The following is a 7,071-nucleotide window of genomic DNA, read 5'->3' on the forward strand; positions in this document are numbered from 1 at the left end:
CCACAAAATACACAATCGGCGCAATTGGCTGCCGCATTTCGCCCACAAAATATACAATCAATTCACTTTACAGTATATTCTGTGAAGCGCTTTGAGACGTCTTGAAGACATGATAATGAGTTATATCAAATGCAAGGATTATTATTATGCTTATTATCATGAACCCTGAATGGTGCATCCAAATTAAAATTTTAGAAAACACTTACTTGCTTTCAAAGTTTTAACTTGTGTTACAGGTACGTTCTGTCAGTAGAAGATAACACCAGATCATAATGCAGGTATGATTCATTTTAAATCTCATCTCTAATATTTTAATACCTTGTCTATAAAATGTAAACAAAGGTAAGTAGCGTATAGAAATAATTGTAAATTAAATTTATTTTGCCCTCAAATATACAATCAATTCACCTTACAGTCTATTCTGTGAAGCACTTTGAGATGTCTAGAAGACGTGAAAAGCGCTATATCAAATGCAAGGATTATTATTATTATTGTTTATTCCCATTCTTTTGTGCCTACCTGTCCCTCAAGGTATGTAAATACACCAAATTTGTACTTTTGCTGACCTCTCTTCTCTTCCCTAATGTTTCGTCCACAAAATATAAGTCAATCCACTTTACAGTATATTCTTTGAAGCGCTTTGAAGTGATAAGGCGCTATATCAAATGCAAGTATTATTATTATTATTATCTTGTAGGATGAGGTGTGTAATGGTGACTGTGAAATTGCACGGACACATCCATCTGGTCTTGTGTCCTGCAGATGTTGCACTGACTCTCTTCAGCTTCTCCTTGCTGTCTCCGCGTTTACAATCCAGTGTGTGTTTGAAGGTGAATGTGAGGCAGCTGCTGCAGATTCGTTCCCACGCGTTGGAGATTAGCAGAGGTCAAGTCTTTAACAGCTGCACAGTCACTACAAAAGCACTGAACTCGGTCAGATGAAAACAGCGGGGACTGACAGGCTACGGATAAAATTAAGGTTTAACTGTGCCAAACCCGTTCAATTTGCAGGTGGCTTCTGTGGCTATTATCTATCTTGGAGGAAATGCAGACTTACGCCATTACAGAAGTTTTGTACAGTTTATTTGCAGTGTTGATTTACGGGTACTATAAATAGAGAGATGACAGCTAACAACAGCTTTAGAATCCTACAAACTAAGAACACAAATCTCACCATCAAAGGAAATATATCAGGGCCTTTTTGTTCACACAAACGTCTATTCTTTAACACTTACTTAGCAATAAATATTAGCCGGATAATTCCTTTATATGTACGTAGCATTAGTAGGTATTATGCGAATCCTTGTACTTGTATGAGAATGGATTGAACTCAAACGTTCTTCAGAAGGTTAGACATTTACAAGAAACAAGATTACAATGACATTTATTTTGTAAACAACTGGCAATGCAGCAGGAACATAAACTCAGTCAGGCTGGACCTGTTATAATGATAATTTTTTTAGCTTCTAAAGATTAGTCTACAGCTTGTGCAATAATACAACTTGCATTTATGTAGCACACTTCATGTGGGGGAGGTGTTTTGGAGCACTTAACAATAGCACAGCTAATGCCTAGCTGGAGAGAAAGGAAAGGTGACCTTAGGCATGGTGGAAGAAGAAAGTCATCAGGTGCAATCTGAAGACAGAAAAAGGGACGGAAAAGTGGAGGGATTGAGGGGGAAAGTTCCAGACGTATATTTTTATGTACATTTTGAGCTTAATATTAATAATAATTGTATTTGATATTGCGTCTTTCACGACGGGGGACATGTCAGAGCACTTCACAAGATGTTACTCTAAGGTGTAGTAACTGTGTTTTTGGTTTGGTGTGGATTTGCCTGGATTGATGCTGGTTTTCGGCAGGCCACGTCTGGATGCCTCAAAAGGCACTGCAAATCCTTGCCATATCAACACCTTGTTTCCAGTAGCTACTGAGCTGCGATACCCATTGCGAGACCATAAATGGAGAAAAATTCAATGAAGGAAAATGAATTTGTTTGGTCAACCAAACAGGTTGGCCACCACTACCTTAGGTGCTTTTCCCACACACATACATATGCAGAGTGTGCGTAGAGGGAGGGGGTTATAGTCAACTTCTACATCCTTCCTAATGTTTTATTTTATTAGTGTTATAGTCTCCCTCAGCTCACCATTTCACATCTGATGATAGGTCAAGTCAAGAATCAACCTATGGATTTATTCATAACATTTTTGCTTTTATTTGTGTTTCACCTGCAAAATACACAGTCAATCCACTTTACAATATATTCTGTGAAGAACTTTGAGACATCGCATCGATGTGATAAGGTGCTATATAAAGTGCAAGGATTATTATTATTATTGTGACACATTATAAAATATGGGCTCCGCGAATAAATTTCTCTCATTTTTTCATGTACAGCTTAATTTACTAAGTAAAATTTTCAGTTCATGTATTTTGCTACATTTCAGGTTAAAAAATAGTGAGCAGCTTCTTTGCTAAGTATCTTGAATAAGTTTATGGTGAATAAAGAAGTTTCTTGAGATGTATTGAAACATGGTAAGACTCTCTAGCAAATGTAAGAATTATTAATATTGCATTTCCTAGTTTAACATGAGCGTAGATCTCACTATTTTAAAATTCTTATTAATGAAATGTTGCTGAATGATCGAGATCACAGTGAATGCAATCTGTCATGTTTCAGTCATTGCATGATTACGCTGCCATTACAATGCATTGTCTCACAAAAAATATTAAAGCCGCATTTTAATTCCACAGGGACAAAAAAGTGTGACGACTCGGGCCAGTCAAAGGAAGTGGTAGCTCAGTCTCTCATATGATGAACTGCCAAGAAAACATGGCTAATTAAGAAAAAACAGCTAGTGTTTGACATTAAAATAGTTAATAGCATCTGAATCACAGAGGGTTTTTTAAAACTAAAAACAATACTAATCCTAAAATTGTAAAATTGCTGTACCAGTTGTTGAGACCAAATTTTATTCTGTAATGGTGTATAATAATAATAATAATGATCTTTGCATTTGATATAGCGCTTTATCATGTCTTCGAGACGTCTCAAAGCGCTTCAAATATACTGTAAAGCGAATTGAGTGTGTATTTTGTGGGCGAGGTGCAGCAGCCAATTGCGCACAGCGGTGTCTCACAAACAGTCGTGGATTGAGTGACCAATTTTTTTTTGAAGGGATTATTATTTGGATGTCGAGGGGAGTGGCTTTCCCAGGATCCGCTAACCTCACAGACTGAATGCTGAATGTGACGGGGATTACGGCGTCATATGTGCTGTCCAGATGCTCTTTTGAATAAGATACACTACACACAAAGTCAAACTGCGCCCATTCAGCCATTCCAAGGAGACGCTGCTATTGTGGTCCTCAGCAGAGCTGATTGGCCACTGAGTGTGGGAAACTGTGTGTCGGGCTGCTCAGCTCACATTGCGAGCCATAAATAGGGGAACACGGATACAGCTTGTGACAGGCAAAGCCAACCAGTCACCCACCACCACTCTCCATTGCTCCAAACTGGTTCAGATATAATGCTGATGTGCTGATGGACAAGTACAGTTCAAGGTAAGGAACTTTTTACTTGTTTTTAAATGAAACAGTGTGTGATAACCAATGTTGATAATTTCCGCCACCTGTTACAAACCACAAAACATTTACATTTCGATTTTCTCGTTTTCAGTTGGTGAAACTAGTTTTGAAGGAAACTTGCCACGATGGAAACACAAACAAATAAACAAACAAACTGATGGAAAAGTTCAATCCACTTCAAACTTCACTGGGAAAAAGAGAGTTGCAAATTTCAAAGGAACAAAGAAGAATCTGGTGACAACTGACACCCTGAAACATCAGACCCAGGAGCTGCTTGTGGTAAGTCTCTATAACATACAACACATCTGAATAAGAAGTTAATGTTCCATTGTTGTTGTTCATTAATCTTGTCATGTCAACCTCATTCTAAATCGTTCTGTTCTTCCTCTACCTACAGTGATCAAAGCACAGTATTAGGAGAGCCAGACCAGGGAGGTATCTCAGGGATACTCCCCACGTGTTTGTGGGAGATGGTGTTTCCTTCCACACAAACACCCAGGATCACGTTCAGAAGAAAGTCGGGAGCAATATTTCAAAGAATGGAATTCCAGCCGAGGAGCTGTGTAATTCTGTATCTCCTGTGCACTCTCCTGCCTGCTTTTCAAACGTGCACTATGGAGACCCTGGTGGAACCACAGCCCTGTATTTATTGAGCCCAACACAACCTACTAGAGATGTACTCTAGTAAAACAGTATTCCAGAATGGAAAAAGTATTCCCTTATTACCTTCAAATTGAAGGAAGTGGGTAGTCGTTTAAATGGACATTTATTTTAAAACACTATCCTTACTTTGTAATGTCATATTGTTTGACTTTTGTTCTACAATATTTGTAGAGATATTGAGCAAAACATCTGTATATTCACAATGAATGTGTAAAGTAATGGGATGGCACCAACAATTGTGTAGAATAAATCTCTCCTTGTTCTAGTGTCTGGGAATGGAAGAAAGTAATTGGACTTTCTTGTTGAAGATATCTCTCATCTTCTATGAAAAGTTTAGCTCTAATTGATAACTCTGTGAGTTTTATGTGTATTTTATAACTTCAACTAAACAGTTTTGCACAATTTTTTGTGTAAAAATGCAATGTACAATGATATAAATGTCAATGAAAAGAATTAAGAAGCCACAGAAATTTAGGTCAATGATTGGAAATGGGTGTGTAGGAGATTGTCTCCTGTAAATTATGTTGGGGATGGAACATGGGTTTGCAGAAAGTACAACAATGGCTTTTTGTAAAAACTGTAAAATAAAAACAGAAAATATTAAAGAACCTTAGAAATGTGTCCTTTTCTCAACAAGAAACAAACATTGGAAGAGGAAAAACGATATTTCGTCTTGTTTTCATTCTGCGAGGCTGAAGGGGTTAACTGAAGTCCTTTAGTGTGTTTCAGGTCACTTTGTTCCTTCGCAACATCTTCTTGAGGTAACAGAACTTGCTGAACTGCTTATTGCTCAAGTGAGAGCCTTGAGATTAACTGTCAGCTGTCTGTGCAGGGACATGTGCAGGGTCTCATTCAGTCCTGTCTGGATGTCCACACATGGCAGCTTTCAGCAGGTGTGGGTAACCCTACAAACCTGGTCGCTCTCCCCACTCAGCGGGCACCGACCTGCACCATAAACCTCCCCAACCCACTCCACTATTAGCGGTCAGGCTATTAGCATACCTGCCCCCGCCCTCTAGAACTCCATCCCAGAGTCACTTCGATTCACCCCTTTCCTCACCTCCTTTAAGGTTTATGTTAACATTTTCTTCTTCCACTGGGCTTTTGGCCCCCCAACCCCCAACCTCCACCAGCCCACAATTTCCACTTGCATAGCAGCCTTCACATGGGTTGATTCCCTCTCCCCCTCCCCCATCCAAAGCCCAGGAATACTGAGTAGATGGAGTGGCCATCTGCACATACCCACAGCCATACCAATAACGTGCATTAATATATTGTCATGCCCTTCACATAGAATAGGATGATGTCTTGGAACACTTCACATGGATGCTGTGAATGCCAGCAAGAGAGGAGGGGGTGGAGAGATTAGACCATAGGTTGTCAGAGGTGGGCTTTAGACAGGAATTAATTGGATAGATAGAGTTTGAGATTGAGAGGTAGAAGGTGAAAGTTCCAAAGTGTCGGGGTATAGTTGCTGAAGGTTTAGCCACCAAAGGTAGGGTGGAGGGGGCGGAAGATATGCAGAGTTTGCCAATGACCTCCTCACTGGTTTCCCCCAGCTCCACTATTCACAAGATTCAACTAATTCAAAACTCCACTACCGTATGCTCACCCATACCAAACTTCACACCTCCATCACCCCAATCTTTGCCAGTTTCTGGGAAGCTACCCTGCGTGATAGGCGCTATATAAATGCAAGTTGTTGGTGTTCCTCCACTGTCTCTGTCGTGGAATGGATCAATTTCAAGATCCTTGCGCTCACCTACAAATCACTTCATGCTTCAGATATGAGAATACCACAGAGATCGGGAAGTTGTACAGCATGAAGAGGTTTATAGGTGAATATCTTGAAATTGATTAGTTGGAAGCCAGAGAGCCAGTGGAGTCAAGCGGTGTTGGGCATGTTGAGTTTGGTGTAAGTGGCAGAGGTTGAGCTGGAGCTAGTGGATGGTGAAATGAAGGAAAACGGTGAGAGGTAATAAAAGCATAGGTGAGCCAACACAGCAAGATTTCAGTATTGAACTGAATGGCAAAGTTGTGCACAGGTATAGCGAGTTTGCAAGTTTGGGCAATAAGGTTAAAGGAAATCTGCTTTAGGGAGGATGAAAACAAAACACCCAGGAATCACATGCAAATTGCTATCAAGTAACCCCCTTTTGAAAGTGCACTTGTGGATGTCATGGAATCATAAAGATTACAGCATAAGAGTCTACACTGTCTATCCAGCCTATGGTAGTGCTAGCTCAACCACTAGGACTGACTAATATCACATGAAGACTGAATAAGGTTTGGCTATAATGCCTCCTGCAGTTTGAAATATCCTGTCAGGAATCATTATCAAGGCTCACATGTGAAACATGGGCACTTGTGTATTCCTAACATCTGTTGTTTTGCTTGCAGTCCCTCTGCCTCACCCCCTCCCTTGCCTCCTTCAAGTCCCATCTCAAGACCCTCCTCTTTGACCTGCTTTCGATCACCCAGCTTCCCCAACTGCCCTCCACCCTCCCCAATCACGACCCCCGGCTCGGGTCTAAAACACTGACTATCTAACGCATGGGGCATCTTCCCGACGTGAAAGCCGGGAATCAAATGTAATTTTGTTGTTGTTGATGCCAAGAGTACGGAAATATAGAAATAAATGATTGAATGTAAGGACATATTTTATCACCTCTGATTTGAATAGCATTTCTGCCGGTGTTAGAAACCAAGGCAAGTTTGTATACTATGTGGAATCGCATTAGGATTTTTTACCCTAAAGAAACATTTTTTAAAAAAGCAAGATCTCGAAATGCTTAGGCGAAGCATCACTTAGCCAAAGT

At 40.1% G+C, this 7,071-nt stretch overlaps 1 long non-coding RNA gene across 1 annotated transcript; it reads left to right on the forward strand.

Annotated features, from left to right (window-relative positions):
- Positions 1-3,358: 3,358 nt before the first annotated feature.
- On the forward strand, positions 3,359-4,865 carry LOC103188580. The gene is made up of 3 exons (XR_488993.2): positions 3,359-3,565; positions 3,681-3,868; positions 3,987-4,865. It is a non-coding gene; the product is annotated as an uncharacterized LOC103188580 (long non-coding RNA).
- Positions 4,866-7,071: the final 2,206 nt, after the last annotated feature.

This window comes from Callorhinchus milii, unplaced genomic scaffold (assembly GCF_018977255.1).
Source record: "Callorhinchus milii isolate IMCB2004 unplaced genomic scaffold, IMCB_Cmil_1.0 Scaffold8, whole genome shotgun sequence".
In the NCBI taxonomy this organism is placed as follows: domain Eukaryota; kingdom Metazoa; phylum Chordata; class Chondrichthyes; order Chimaeriformes; family Callorhinchidae; genus Callorhinchus; species Callorhinchus milii.